The 16822-nt window shown below is 36.2% G+C and overlaps 1 long non-coding RNA gene across 15 annotated transcripts in view; it reads right to left on the bottom strand.

Moving 5' to 3' along the window:
- Positions 1-16822, bottom strand: part of LOC129643388 (uncharacterized) — a 323134-nt gene that overhangs the window by 179075 nt on the left and 127237 nt on the right. Inside the window, exon 4 of one of the 15 annotated variants that reach the window (XR_008710275.1) lies at positions 4525-4669. The exons of 11 other annotated variants lie outside the window; for them this stretch is intronic. This is a non-coding gene — a long non-coding RNA (uncharacterized LOC129643388). Of the gene's footprint in view, positions 1-4524; positions 4670-8034; positions 8401-13976; positions 14166-16822 lie in introns of those variants that run through there. 3 more of the 15 variants (XR_008710274.1, XR_008710261.1, XR_008710276.1) reach the window with 3 other exon arrangements.

Here is a 16822-nt window from a genome sequence, read left to right as displayed (position 1 = left end):
TGATAAATGTATATATCCCACTTTTGCTGGGCATTTGAGTGGCTTCCAACATGTTGCTATTAGAATACTGCTGACACAAACATTCCAATACATTTTTATTTTGAAAACATGTAGACATTTCTTTGGGGTTACTAGATCATAACACATGAAACATGTAAGTTTTAAGTATCAAGTGGTTCTTTTTTTATCATTTAACTTTTACAGTTTGTGTTTCTCATCTCCCCATCTGTACAGATCTTGAGATAGTCCCCATGTCTCCACTGAAAACTCACATACAACAGCTATAAATCCCCATTACTTTGACAGTGGTGCTTCTATATGATATACTCTCAGAGTTACTATTCAGTACTGATTTTCAAAGTAGCATTTAGTGTTTTATGGCCCCCAGCTTTTTAGGTGGTCTTTAGCACAGCCTCCAGCTGGTGCCCAACAACAAAAAAGCCTCCTTGTTATATAAAAGTCAGATCAATTCTACTTCCTGTCTTATATTATTAATTGCCTTTTCTAATTATAGTCAGAGAGAATTTCACTGCTTAGCTAGTTTGTGCTAATCAATTGTTAACCACAGATTCACCAACAATCTCAGTGTAATCTTTACACAGGAACCTTTTACAGTCATGTTAGCCTCCCCTCTTTACTGAGACTACATCAGAGAGGATGAGTAATTTTCTAAGCCACGTTATTTTTATAGCTGTTGATGTTAAGGGGCATATTGACAAAATTAAATGTTAGTAAGTAGCAGCAGATGAATAATGTGAAAAGTCTGATAGACGGAGAAGTGCATTTAAAAATAATTTAAATAGGGACTTGTGAAATTTCTTAGTAGTTATAAATAAGGGGTAGATAAAATTTCTCTTCAAATATGTAAACATCTTAATCATTTACATGTGCTATTTATTTTTATATAAATAATCTGAAAAGGTATTTGATCCTAGGAAATTAGGGAAAGGTCAACAAACTGTTAAGTTGGTACAAATGTTTTTAATTAAATTTGTATCTGAGCAAATCTTATTTACCTAATTTACCAATATTCATTTATCATACCCAATTAGAAAACAAAACAATCTACGACAGTGATGGTCTGAATGTATCTCCTAAAACTCATATGCTGATGTCCTAACCCCAATGGTGATGGTATTACCAGGTGTGGCCTTCAGGAGGTACTTAACTCATAAGGGTGGAGCCCACCTGAAGGTGATTAGTGGAGAAAGCAATGGCAACCCACTCCAGTACCCTTGCCTAGAAAATCTCATGGATGGAGGAGCCTGGTAGGCTGCAGTCCATGGGGTCGTAAAGAGTTGGATACGACTGAGCGACTTCACTTTCACTTTTCACTTTCATGTTTTGGAGAAGGCAATGGCAACCCATTCCAGTACTCTTGCCTGGAGAATCCCAGGGACTGCGGAGCCTGGTGGGCTGCCATCTATGGGGTCACACAGAGTCGGACACAACTGAAGCGACTTAGCAGCAGCAGCAGTGTCCTTATAAAGGCTCAAGAGAACCCCATAGTCCCTCCTGCCACGTGACAGAAGTATGTGATCCAAAAGAGGATCCTCATTTAACCATGCCAGATCCAGGATCTTGAACTTCTAGGCTCTAGAACTGTGAGCAATAAATGCCTTTTCTTTATAAGCTACCCAGCCTGTGATATTCTGTTAGAGCAACATGAACAGACTAAGATACACAGTTCTTCTGAAGAAGGAAATGGCAACCTACTCTTTTTCCAAATGTAAAAGATACATTAAGACTTAAACAATGTTTTCAGCTACTGTAAAAAAGACTATCATTTCACTTGTTATTCTTTATTCAGATTATAAGGATATAATCAAGAAATATGCTAAGGCACCACAAAAATAAACAGAGCTATTACTGATTTATCAGATAGTCCATCTGTATAAACATATATCTGTGTATATGTATGAAATCAACAAATTCTTTCCTTATGCTATTGAAAAATATTATGTGAATTAAGACTAAAAAGTTACTGAAAATAAATATACCTATAATATATTAGTTTCTCAAAAATTAGTTCTTATTTATACACAGAACTACAAAACATACTAATGTTTGCAAGAAGTCATTTGTGAAATTAAACTCAAGGCATTGAAAATATTACAAATATTTATATAACAAACAATACAATGATTGTAACTACAGTAAAGTTTAAGACATCATTTTGCCAAATTACATATGAATTAGTTAATGGGATTACTGGGCAAGCCATAGATTGAAAATTGAATTGTCTGTTGTAATCAACAGTATTTTGACTTTTAGAAAGTTATTTTATTAATGGATTTAACCCTCAGTAATACGTCCACATTGGGCTTCCCTGGTGGCTCAGGGGTAAAAAAAAAAAAAAAAAAAAAATCTGCCTGCCAATGCAGAAGACACAGGTTCAATATCTGGAGAATCGGGAAGATCTGGAGAAGGGAATGGCAACCCTCTCCAGTATTACCGCCTGGGAAATCCCATGGACAAAGGAGTCTGGCGGGCTACTGTCCATGGGGTAGCAAAGAGTCAGACACGACTTAGTGACTAAACAACAACACTTCCATGTTAGTTACCTCAAAGTATAGCTACTCTCAATTCCTCATGTGCACTTACCATTCAAAATACTGGGAATACAATTTTCCCTCTTATTATGCTGATAATAATTGCAACAGTAAACATGATTTCCCTTCCTAGCTGCTTGTTTCTGAACTAAAAATTATTTTTCTGGACCTATTCTCTCTTTCTCCCATACACCTTAACATATGTTTTTGTCTACTACATTCTTCATTTACTGAGTGCACTCACTTCTCTCCTGTGTTTAAACATCTTCATACACTCCTTTCATCTCTACATTTTATGATCACCAATTACTTTATATTTTACAATAATAATGACCTCACCATGGCTAACCCTGATGGCCTTTGAATTTTAGCAGACTATGAGCTCTCTGCAGTATTTGATATTCTCCATCAAACACTGCTCTTTCCCCATATTTTCTCCTTTAAAAAAATGTCCCCTCTCTTCCACACATACCACATTACCACTCTTTTTGTCCTCATCCTCCTAATGACACGTCAGCCCATTCCTGCCACCTCAATTGGTTTCTCTTTCACCACTTCTTTCTCTAAACCTGACCCCTTTCGTTTCATCTTCTGCCTTTAGGTTTCCTCTTTTCCTCTACCTCCGAGAGTTTGAGTATTACTTCTATGTGGTGACTCAGATACCACTCTTATCTAGAACTTCACATCAGCATTTCCATCTGTGGCATAGCTACTTTCATCATATCCTGCTGTCATCTCAGACTAATCTAAAATCGAACTTAACATCCTCTCTAATTGTTCTCTTCTCTTACTCTCCTGATTCTCAGAATTTCCACTATGTTCCCAGACAACATTTTGACTGCTCTTTTTCCTATACATTTATATTCAGGTAATACATTCTATCAGCTACCTTGTTGTTATTAACAAGATCTCACAACTCTTTTATTCTTTTCATACCAGTCCTCCCTTTTTCGTTCCTAGACTCCCAGGTCTTCTGTAATCTAATCACGCTTTCCTGTTGCTCTTTAGAAAGAAACTCTTGCCTTATTAATATTTCTCCAAGTCACATTTTCTCTTTCACTGACTACAGATTCCCTAACCTTGATCACCAAATTCCTTGGTAGTCTGGGCAAGATCAACAGCAATTAGAACTGGCAAACACAGACAAGTCTGCCATTATAAGTGGCCACAACTCTACACACTGCTGCGTGAACAACTCCTTAAATGTTCATACTTTGCCTGGGCCATATCTCAGCAATTAAATACCTGTGCTCCCCATCTTGCTGCAAACTGTCACAGGGCCCAAGATATATCATCCAAGAAATGCCCCTGAACTTGACTTCATAAAACATCCCCTAGTCATAATGGAATGCAAATTCACCTTCCTCTCAACTACTCTAACTCACTGAACTGGACAGCAATATTTTTTTTTTTTTAATAGGTGCAGCTTTATGTTGTTACTAAATGCTGGTCACAGAACACTAACTAATCTGCATGGTATTGCTTTATCGTTTTCTTATTAGAGAATTTGCCTTTGCAGTGTCAACATTTTCAGGCTGAAATATTTTCATCCTTATGTAACCTTAACAGAATTTTTATATTAATATGAAAGTAAAAAATTTTATTAGATACAATATTTATTAATTATAATACTTATCACCTTTATATTCTCTGCAAATAGTTTAACTCATTTTGTTTCTCATTTAAGGTAAACACTTTTATTACCACTTACTAGAAAGGTTCTAAGATGTTCAAATATTAAAGTTCATGCAATTAGAAAGGGATGGGGACAGAATTTATACCATGTAGTCAGCCTCTAGAGACTACCTTGTTAAATGCTAGAATATGGTACACTCAAATAACAGTATTATTTTTAAATGATATACAATTTTAATTTATATAACATACAAAATATATAAAATTACTGTGTATGTGTGCTAACTTGCTGCAGTCAGGTACAACTCTTTGCAGCTCTATGGACTGTAGCCTGCCAGGCTCCTCTTTCTATGGAATTCTCTGGGAGAGAATACTGCAGAGGGTTGCCATACCCTCCTCCAAGGAATCATCCTGACCCAGGTTTCGAATCCATGTCTCAGGCCTCTGTCATTAGCAGGCAGGTTGTTTCCCACTAGTGCCACCTGGGAAACCCATACAAAAGTACTACTATTATATAGTTGCCTCTAAACCTATCAACGGAGAAGGCAATGGCATCCCACTCCAGTACTCTTGCCTGGAAAATCCCATGGACAGAGGAGCCTGGAAGGCTGCAGTCCATGGGGTTGCTAAGAGTCGGACACGACTGAGCGACTTCACTTTCATGCATTGGAGAAGGACATGGCAACCCACTCCAGTGTTCTTGCCTGGAGAATCCCAGGGACGGGGGAGCCTGGTGGGCTGCCGTCTATTGGGTCGCACAGAGTCGGACACGACTGAAGCGATTTAACAGCAGCAGCAGCAAACCTACCAAATGTGAGTTAATCAGCTTTATGCATCTTTTGCTAAATTAAATTTTAGTCTTGTTTCTATTATTGTATTTATTTTAACAAAGTTGACAGTTCATTCTGTGTACAGTCTTGCATCTTGCTTTTTGATCATATAGTTTTATAACTACATACTATCATGTGGTGTCATGCAGATTTAAAATGATTTTTCTTGATATCTGGAAATGTAGGTGTGCTCAACGATATAGCACATGGAAAGTATCTGGAATAATCCCTGACACATAGGTTTTCTCATATCAATATTTTATGTTTTTTTTTTTTTTTAACGTGGAGTTGTGTCTTCTAGCCAGAAGAATTGAAAATAGATTACCCCATGGGTCATGTATACAAAGCTGTATCATCTCATTTGCCATCATTTCATATGTCACTGGATTTTAAATAGGATGAACAAAGCTAGTACTACAGGAGCCCCATTTAATGGGCTACCATAGTTAGTACCAGACAGACTTGCAAGGCTTGGGTTGTTTGTCTACTCAGTGATTTTCTAACTAAAATGTGCAATGGAGTTACCATGAGGACTTGTTACAAAAGGGACTGCTGGGATCCACGTGCTGAGTTTCTGATTCAGTAGATCTGGGGAGGGGTCCACAAATTTTTGTCTCAGTGTTACACAGATGCTTTGGGCCCAGACATCGCACTTTGAATGCCACTGATCTACAAATTTTAATTTCAGACAAATGATGACAGGTACTAAATGTAACTAAAATGCAAGTTTCTGTCTAGCTAATCCCTAACATAATCAAATGGAGTTTCACTTTTCTGTAATTTGCTTGGAAGAGAATAATCATTTGTAAAAATTAATAAACAGAAACCTCAATGAACTAGATCAGAAGAGGGAGGTCTCATGCCTTTTGAAGACAGAAGAGCCTAACAGGAAGAAGAAAGACTCCTCTTACTTCCAGTCAAGGGTTCAACCATGGATAAGCTCTTTGTTTACCCTGTCTCTCCCAGCTTCCTTCTCCCCTCTATGAAAGTGTTCCAATCCCCTGGCTGTGATGGGACCTGCATGTGGGTCACCAAGGTAGCAGTCACTGTGTTCCAAATCTCTGCTGATCCCAAATAAACCTATCTGTGCTGGAGAAATGCCTGGCAGTCTGTTTCAAGTCAACCAAATTGAACTGGTCACAAAAATACAACTTGTTTTCCTCTCAAAAGGCCTTTCATTTATGGCATTTTTTTTTTCTTTACTTTTCCTTCAACATGGTGTCTAGTGTTCCTGCTCTACCAACATTCCCTTGCTGTTTCCTCCACTGAAACACAGTCCTGGTCAACATTTAAAACATTTTCAGAACTTCTCATTCATCCTAGAATATTTTAACTTTGTACTCCCATAATAACCTGGTATAGGGCTTCCCAGGTGGCTCAGTGGTAAAGAATCTTCCTGCCAAGGAGGAGACACAGGAGACGTGGGTTTGATCCCTGGGTCAGGAAGACTCCCTAGAGAAGGAAATGACAACCCTCTCCAGTATTCTTGTCTGGGAAATCCTGTGGACAGAGAAGCCTGGCAGTCCATGGAGTCACAAAACGGTATGACACAACTTTGCAACTAAATAGCATCAGCAAACAGTCTGGTGGTCTCCTTTTGTAGTACTTAGCACATTTTGCTTTTTATTGATCTTTTCTATGCATATTTCATAACTGTCTTTCAAATGCCTAAGTGTATCTTAATAATTTTTGCTGCTAAAGTATTTTACTCAAAGTAGCCTTTTGATAAGCATTTATTCAATAAGCATTTATTGGACCCACAGGGGACTCAGAAAAAAAAAAAAAACAAAAACAAACATATAGCTGACTTAGCATCATATTCCATTTCTATGAGTAAGGTGAATCATCTAACACTGGGCCATAAATATCATTTTTCTATGGCTCGAACAGTTTTGCTTTTCCTTTTATTTGCCTTGTTTTCATAACATAGCAAAAGAAAAATGAGAGAAATATTTATTTCAACATGCTATTTTCTATAATGTACTCTGAACCAGTGGGATTTTTCAATTATACAGTTTTTTTCTATGTGATAGAAGAAGTTGAAGGATTTCTAACCTTATATAGTAACTCCTTTTGTGAATGCCTGTGTTTTATCACTTGGTCATGTCTGACTCTTTGAGACCCCATGGACCCCACCAGGCTCCTCTGTCCTTGGGATTTTGCAGTCAAGAATACCAGAGTGGGTTGCCATCCCCTCCTCCAGGGTATCTTCCCAACCCAGGGATCAAACCCAGGTCTCCCAAATGCAGGCAGATTCTTTACTATCTGATCCGCTAGGGAAGCTCCTTGTGAATGCATAAACTATAAAATTCAATAATCTAAAAGTATACAAGAAGAAGTAATACATTAGTATCTAGATGCTGTATTTCCCCCGATGTAGCCATATTGCCTAAAATATTACAAAATTGGACAACATAGGTTTATGGAATTAATTGGAATATTTATTTAAAATCAGAGAGCTAATTTTTAAATGAATTTTTGATAATCTAACTAAATAATTATATGCTACCTTGAAAATTCAAATTTACGCAACTTCCTCACAAAAATTGTGGACAGAGTAGGATGGGTTTAGTTACTCATTCTTTACAATTGAAGCAAAGGAGAAAATGGGAGGCTAACTGCTTGTCTAAGGTTTGCCATTAGCAACTAAACTAGGATTTGGGCCTAAGTTGTTTCTGTTACTCTTCTGCTTCAAGTGCTTCTTTTGTTCCAGTTTGTGATGGCTGTTCTCATACCAATGTCACTAAAAAGCAGTACTTTATCATTTTATGACGGTGGTCAAAGGTCTCCGACTGAGATGACAGCTCATTAACATATGTTGATGTACAAAATATATTACGACTCGATAATTTGTTTTCTTTTTTTCTAATTGAGTTTCATGATCTCCCCAGGATATTCTTATAAGCTCTGTTCCTCTAAACACCCCAATCTAAGGATGTACATTTTACTTAGTTATTTAGTGGTCAAAGTCACATCTAATTCTTTGTGTTTTAAGCATTAGAAACATAGGGATTCTTTGATCAAAAGAAAGGTTTTAATCTCAAGCAGACATTTGAAATATTCTCCATTTAAAAGTCAATTTATTGTCAAAGTTGCTTGAAGAATAAATTAAAGGATTAAAAATGTTTCGGCCAAGAATTTTACATTTGCATGAAGTGTACAAAAATAAATTATTTATTGAGGTTAATTTCATATGCATAAGAATAGCTGTAATTTCTAAAAAAAATATTTGCTGAAAACATGCTACAAGAAGTAAGACAGGCTTTAGATCTTTAAATGCTATATGAATGATGAAAAGTAAAAGCATTCTTCAGATTCATATATTATTAGACATGTTTTCTTCCAGAACTGGCATTCCAGATGAAGAGAATGTGTGCTTTAACCTTGGGAATAAATAATGCATTTACTTATTTGATTAAAGTTTGCACAGTGAATTTAATAAAGACTTTATACTATCTTCTAATGTATCATAAACTCAATTTTCTTACTTACAAACAGCTTTAAGACAGAATCTAGAAGAAATATCCTTTAGAAAATTGTCTTTCCTTCCCCCACAAACAATTCAAATAAACCACATATATTCTTTGGAATGCTTCATTTATATAGGCACGACACTCTCTTGGCGTGTCTTCCACATCACTGAGAGAAAGAAAAACCTTATCATGGAAATGCTGGGTATCCATACCTGACATAACAGCAACAATAAACATGAGTTGTAGGTTTTCACTGAATTCAACAAAAGGTTCTCAGTATTTATTATATGTCAAAAATATTCCTTCACTTCAATAATAGCTTGTAGAGCAAGTGAGATTTTATTCTCATTTTGCAAACTATATATTCTATGGGATGCACCTTTTAAAGTTGGAATTTTGAATGAGAAATAAAACAAAAACCCCTTAGAGAAGGCAATTTAACCACATCTATGAGGCCTTTTAGGCTTTCCTGAGGAAGGAACATTTGCACTTATCTAGACTTGAAGAATGAGTAGGAGTTATTATGTAAAAAGAAAAAAAAAAAATGGAGTGAAGAATAGGGAACAGTCCCAGTGAAGAAGAAGCTATGAGGGTCTATCTCTGATAGGAGATGATCAACACAGTTATAGATTTGAAATTATTCTTGACTATGTGGGAAGCAGAGCTCATGGTAATATAGATTTCTTAGGTGTGAATAAATTACACCCTAATGAAGATGCAGGATTTTAGGGCAGCAAGAGAAAGAGGATCAGCATGGAAAAGGGACTGAGAAAGCATGTCCTGCAGTGAAAACTGAAGCTAGGAGACTGAGTGTCAGGAGATAGAAGAAGAATATTTCTAGATGATGGGTGGGGTCAAAATAGGCCAAAACAGCAAGAGTGCAAGTAAAATATAGACTGATAAATGTCATCCCTTAACTATTCTGACACCACTAAAGACCTGAGGGCAGCTTTTATGGGGTGCTTTAAAGATCTGGGGGTCAAGAAGAGAGGATCAGATGAGCTACTTCAACAGTTGGTAAGAAAGGAAAAGTTAAGGCAGGAGAAAACTGGGTCCCCAACACAGGAAGAACTGAAAGTTCTTATATAACTGAGATGGATTCATCTCCCTTATATAACTGAGATGGATTCACATCCCTTCATTTACTCACTATTAGTCCTTCAGAAAGTTACTTTCTCTAAGCCTCAGTCTCTTAAGTTCTATGTTGATAATAGATGTAACTTCAAAGTTATTATGAAGATTTATAAGACAATGTAAGGAAGATAACTGTACATTTCATTAACAGAGAAAGTATTAAATGCATTAAGAAATACTGGTTGCTACAATGATTAATGTATTATTATCAACTTCTATTATTAAGAAGGGGGGAGAAAGAGGTGTGCTATTGCTTTGTTACTTTTTAATAGAAAGATTTTAGAATTGCTTCAATACAATGGGAGTGAGAATAAATGGGGATAAGGAGGAGATAATCTAATAAATGCTGACTAATCTGTGAAGCCTGTGGGCACATTAATAACATCCAGAGTATTGACAGTCAAATCATCAAACTACTTGGCTTAAATACATTATTGCTTCAAAACATGAAATGAATATTGATTCCAGTATCTATTTTAGTAATAGACTGCCTCTCTGATTGTCTATGTGTGTATCACTCTGGTCACCAAAGTTAAAAAACAAAACAAAACAAAACAAAACACCACTGCATATCTTACATACATAGAAATATCATATGAAACTTATATTTTAAGTTATTTGTTCAAGATTCTATCTCTTGGTTTCTAAAAACTTTTTAAATCGTTCAACGCATCATTCTGAGTATTTTCTGTATGCCAGGTACACTGCAAGGTACTCAAAATACTTCAAGTCAACATTACTTCAATGTGATTATGAGATGCTTAATACTGTTTCCATTAATAACTACCTCCAATCACTATCAGGAATGGCACCTTACTTAAGTAATTTCTTAAAATCATTTTCATCCTGTTAACTCTAAGGACTCATTTAGGGAGCCTAAAAATAAGCTTGTTTTTAATGGATGGTGACTAAGATAATAGAAAATACAAGGTTATTTCATGTACCAGAGCTATATTAATCTGTTTGTGCACCTTTTTGCCTATAAAACAATTTATTAGAACAAATAAGTTTGTCACAGGCGTAGTAAGGAACACACAATACACAATAAACTTTTAATTATTGTAGTTACTATAGTACACATTTTTGGACTAATATATATATAGTAAGTCCAGAGACACCTAGAATTATTTGGAAAGATGGGTCACTGAGCCCCAGTTATTGAAAAAAAAATGACTTATGCACATCTAGTTGGTAAGATATGTGAACTGAATTCACTTTCATACACAGAAAAACTCAGCAAGTAACTGAGATTTTTCTCAATATTGGCATATAGACAAGTCTAAAAAAGTCCTGGGATAAGATCTATCTCAAGCTGGCAGTATATACTGGCATGTGCCTCATCCTGCTGACAGTTATTTCATTTTGAGATTTTCACAAAAAAAAAAAAAAAAAGAGCGAGAAAAAAAAGGATAGTTAAACAGGTTCCAAGTTTAAATAATTATATTGTTATCTTTCTTCAAAGAAAAACTAGCAAATTAATTTGAAGTAAAAATTCTACTTATGATTTCTACCCTCTTTCTTCCACCTACTCAAATGGCAAAAACTAGAGCATATAAATGAATAAATACACATATACATACCCAATAGAAATAAGAGATATAGCCTATGCACCAAGACCTGATGACCATAAGCAGTATGTGGATAAAAAAGTTATCTGTAGAGACATGAGGTCAATTTAAATACATATTACTAAGTCACTTCAGTCATATCCGACTCTGCGATCCTATGGACTGTAGCCCACCTGGCTTCTCTGTCCATGAGATTCTCCAGACAAGAATACTGAAGTGGGTTGCCATGATAACATCTAACTCAAAAAGCTCAAGGAGAGAAGGGAATAAAAGCTACTAGATAGGAAAACAACAATTCTCTATTTTTCTTCAGGAGAAAATGTAGTGAAAAACTTTTAAAACAAAGCTACTTTTATTGTTTAGAGGCATAGAAAAGGATTAGGAAATAGGCATTAATGTTTGTTTGTTATGTGTCGGGGACTGTGCTTTGCACTTTACATAAGTTATTTCATTTAAACAGTACTTTGAGGTTAGTGTTCCTATGATTTTTGGTTTTCTCTTATACTTGAAAACCAAGGTTCTGAGACTCACTTATGCCATACTGGTTAGTAGTTCAGACATGATTCAAATCTAGACTTGTCGACCATACATCCATGTACCATCCATTCCACGATCACTGATTTCCAACTCCAGATAAATCTACACCAGAAAAACTATGAAGACTGTATGGAAGTCCAGAAAAAATAAGCCAGAATTAAATTAAAAGAAAATTGCTCATCTAAAAAAAATCTACCTTCACAACTTGCAATTTATCTTTATTTTGATTGCTATTGTGACTATTTTATGAGGAACCATGCACAAACAGGTATGCATTCATATTCTTTTTGCATGTACAACAGTAAAAATGTATTCCTTAGGCAGAGTGCTAATGAGAAGCTATCTCACCTTCCTGAAATTATGATTCCACCCAGGCAATTTTAGGCATGGTCTCTCTGTCTTAATAGGATTAGTTAATTACCCATTCATGGAATGAATGGTTTGACTGATTCTTAAGATGAACTAATTAAACTCCTGTCTCTATAATAGCCAACTTAATATGAACATATCTGTGACCTCTTGGAGAAATAATTAAGATTTTTCAATTTAAAGAGCAACAAAATGTGAGGATATAACTATTGTACTAATGTCATTATCCTACTGGATTTCAAGAAAAAAATTACTTTCTTACCTCTATGTCAAAAGATACAGCATTAAAGTCTTTTTCAAAGCACCACTTAGTTGTATGAAATAAGATATTCTAATGGATTTATTTCATTTCTTGTTACTTCATTTTTCATAAGAAAAGTACAGGAATAGATATGTGTTCTAAGAATTCCAAGCCTTTTCTACTTAGTTAAATTTTAAATCTTTTAAAGTATTGGCCTTAGTTACCTTTTCTCATTGATAAAATGGAAAACTTCTAGGAGATATTTCCATATAGTTGAAAATATTTATGTCTCATTAAGATACATACTGCTGCTGCTGCTAAGTCGCTTCAGTCGTGTCCAACTCTGTGAGACCCCATAGATGGCAGCCCACCAGGCTCCTCTGTCCCTGGGATACTCGAGGCAAGAACACTGAAGTGGGTTGCCATTTCTTTCTCCAATGCATGCACGCATGCTAAGTCGCTTCAGTTGTGTCCGACTCTGTGACCCCATAGCTGGCCGCCCACCAGGCTCCCCTGTCCCTGAGATTCTTAGGCAAGAATACTGGAGTGGGTTGCCATTTCCTTCTCCAAATATACATACTACATTAACAGAAATAAACAAGGAAAAAAACCTGCTACATAAAATTCATTAAAGAATGATTTGTTTAGTTTGCTGCTGCTGCTGCTGCTAAGTCACTTCAGTCGTGTCCGACTCTGTGAGACCCAATGGACGGCAGCCCATCAGGCTCCCCCGTCCCTGAGATTCTCCAGGCAAGAACACTGGAATGGGTTGCCATTTCCTTCTCCAATGCATGAAAGTGAAAAGTGAAAGTGAAGTCGCTCAGTCGTGTCCAACTCTTCGAGACCCCATGGACTGCAGCCTACCAGGCTCCTCTGTCCATGGGATTTTCCAGGCAAGAGTACTGGAGTGGGGTGCCATTGCCTTCTCCGTTGTTTAGTTTGGAATGATCCAAAGACTCACAATGAAGCTGGGCACTCATAATTATACCAATCACATGGGCAAAAGATCCCTGTGCAGGCTGTATATCTGCATTATTAATATCCAATATATGCCTCCCATTTAACTTTTGCATAAATGGTAACTATAGAACAAACTCAGCACATTCATTGCTTAAGAGACAATAATCACTGAAATACAAAGTAGCCACTGCATGTAAACGGATAACCTACATGGCTTGTATCCACCACACAAAGAGTTTAAAAGGTGTGGGTTCTTGAGCGGGAGTGAAAATCTATGTGTTGTAGAAAGGTATGAACTTGACACTTTGGAATTTGAATTATAAAATATATTTCACACTGGACTAGAGTTTGGATGGAAATTTCAATTGCTTAAGATAGGCAAAGAATAAAGATTGCTGAGTAGGTAACTGTAGATGAAAAATAAGTTAGCAATTAGATAGAAGTATGAATTTCTTATAGCCTCCATTATACTGGAAATAATTAGCCACATGATTTTATGATTGAACAATGTATGCATAAAAAGGAAACAAAAATTCAAGTTTGAGATTATATGCATAATACAATAACATTTAACCAAATGCAACAAACGGTGATTTGAAGGAATACCATCATCAGAATGAACAACTGAATCAAAAAATAACAAAATGTATTCCAATATCTACATGAAGAATGAGGTAAGTAAAGCTATGTTTGTAAAGGAATGATGCAAAGGTTTTATTTTCAAAATATAACAGTTTCTTTCCTTTTCCTTCCAATTAATTCATTAGACTGTGCTGAATTTCTCAAAAATATCCCCTGACTTGTGGAATCGGTGGCCCTGAGTAGTGGATCACAGGGATGACTCTGTTGAGGTTTTCAAAGAGAAACTGAAATGCAAGAAACCATCATAGTTTCCTCTATTTATGGTTCAGCTACATCTCTTACACTATATTAAATGCTACTTCTGTTTCCAACATACTTTTAATCTGATATACAGCTGAGATTTTTTTTCTAAAATTGCCTTCTCTAAACCAGGTGAATCATTTTCTTTGAGCCACCAGAGTAACTTGGGAAATAGCTCTGTACCATAGATCAGTATTACAGGCTGAACTATCTACGCTCAAAATTCATATGTGCAAGTAAATCTATTTGGAGAAAAAGTCTTTAAGAGATGACTAAATTAAATTAGAGCATTGGGTGCGTTTTAATCCAATTTAACTGACATCCCTGTAAGAAGAGGAAATTTGGACTCATGGGGATATGAAGAGTTTACCTGCACAAAGTGAGAGACACAGGAGGACAAAGCAGTGAGAAAGCGCCATCTATAAGCCAGGAACATTGTGGCCTCAGAGGAGATCAGTCCTTGCAGCACCTCGATCTTGGATTTCAACTAGGAGAAAATAAATTTCTCTTGCTTAAGCCCCCTGATCTATGGTGCCCCCTGATCCATGGCATTTTGTAATGGCAGTCCTAGCAAACTAATATCAGGGTAACTTTTGTGGACTAAAGAACTTAATGGATCTCCCAACTATGCTAGCATCATTTTCAGTTGTCTGCTTTATTAGTTTTAATTTATCTTTCTTTATTAACTATTATAATAAATTTTTCAAGAGTTTCAGAAATTAAAACAAAGAAATTCAAAAAACTGTCAGTCACATTTTTTCTATTTTTTCCATTTTTCATACAGAATTATGTGATATCAGCTCACCCCTTGGAAACATAAAACCCTATCACTTTGACCTCATCTCCCACTCTCTCGCTCTCATATTCCAGATCTTAATTCTTTGACCCCCAAAGTCCCTGACATATTTCATCTCCCCTATAAATTTTTCTCAGGGTATTACATTTTCCTTCATAAAATCATCTCCCATTTATAATTATACAGTTTAAATATTTTTGTTTTGTAGTCTGTTCCTGTCACTAAGTATAAGTTCCTCAAATGCAGGTATCAGATCAGACTTAGCATTGCATATCCCCTACTTATGAGAGTGTTGGTCTGTAGTAACAATGATAAATATTTGCTGAATAAATGTTGTTCAATAGGTATTTCTGTGATTACTGAAAGTGTGAATAGGACTCCAGGCAAAAACATAGCAGTTAATCACATTGTATGAAAATCACACTACAAATATAAGGTTGTAGCAATGAAGTATTAAAATTGGGTTATGCCTAATTTCAAAATTAAACAAGGTCTACATTTAGTGATTGGAGAAGGCAATGGCACCCCACTCCAGTACTCTTGCCTGGAAAATCCCATGGGCGGAGGAGCCTGGTAGGCTGCAGTCCATGGGGTCTCTAAGAGTCGGACAGGACTGAGCAACTTCACTTTCACTTTTCACTTTCATGCATTGGAGAAGGAAATGGCAACCCACTCCAGTGTTCTTGCCTGGAGAATCCCAGGGACGGGGGAGCCTGGTGGGCTGCCGTCCATTGGGTCACACAGAGTCGGACAAGACTGAAACGACTTAGCAGGAGCAGCAGCAGCGAACTAAACAAATCATTCTTTAATGAATTTTATGTAGCAGGTTTTCTTCCTTGCTTATGTCTGTTAATGTAGTATGTATATTTGGAGAAGGAAATGGCAACCCAATCCAGTGTTCTTGCCTGGAGAATCCCAGGGACGGAGGAGCCTGGTGGGCTGCCATCTATGGGGTCGCACAGAGTTGGACACGGCTGAAGCGACTTAGCAGCAGCAACATTCAGTGATACAGTGTCACCTTTCCTAGTCTCAGTTGCTCTCTATCAGGATGACATATGCAAGCCATTGATGCAATGATTTTTATTTTTGTCTTGAACATTACATGTAAAGTAAAATTCTTACATTTCTAATAAGAAATTCTCTGTTAAATGATTATAAATTTGAAGGTGAACTAATCTTTCATGTAAGTAAGAGATTAACAAGCAGGGATTTTCTTTGAGCAGCATATAAATTTAAGAAAGTTGTAACTAGCAGTTTGGTAAGAAACATAAAATACAGTATTAAGTCCAGTGCAAATTTAGCTTTAGAGATGAAATATGGGAAGTTAAAGGCAGGGAGGAAGACAAAGATCAAATGCAATCATTTATCTCAAATTAATCTTCAAGGATGAAATAAAAATCCCTTTTACCAGTGTTTTTCCAAATTGACTCTACTTTCAGGAACACATCAATAAAATAACCAGAATCATCACACTGCACTAATTTATGCACACAGTCTGATGATGGTTTTGTTTTGCATATGAGACTGCATAACCTTCCTCAGATGCTATTTTAAAAAGTGAGAAATTTCATATAACTTATAAGAGTGGATATCCCATGTCCTGACAAACCCTATTTTTAAGTGTCAACAGAAATACTGACTGAAATAACAATTCTATTGGGAAAGACTTTAATTAGATTATAGACAGGAATCAAAGAGATACTGCTTTAGAAGTCAGAAGGTTGTCTTTCTGCACATTAAGCAGCTTGACTTTGCAAAATAAACACCACTCAATGGCATTGACTTTAACACGGACACTAAAGTAAAAAAACAAAAAACAAAAAAACTTTCTACTTAAGAGTTTAT

The sequence above is a fragment of the Bubalus kerabau genome, chromosome 2 (genome assembly GCF_029407905.1).
Source record: "Bubalus kerabau isolate K-KA32 ecotype Philippines breed swamp buffalo chromosome 2, PCC_UOA_SB_1v2, whole genome shotgun sequence".
Classification (NCBI taxonomy): Eukaryota; Metazoa; Chordata; class Mammalia; order Artiodactyla; family Bovidae; genus Bubalus; species Bubalus kerabau.
Note: the sequence above shows the minus strand (reverse complement) of the source record. Positions and strands in the feature narration are given on the sequence as shown.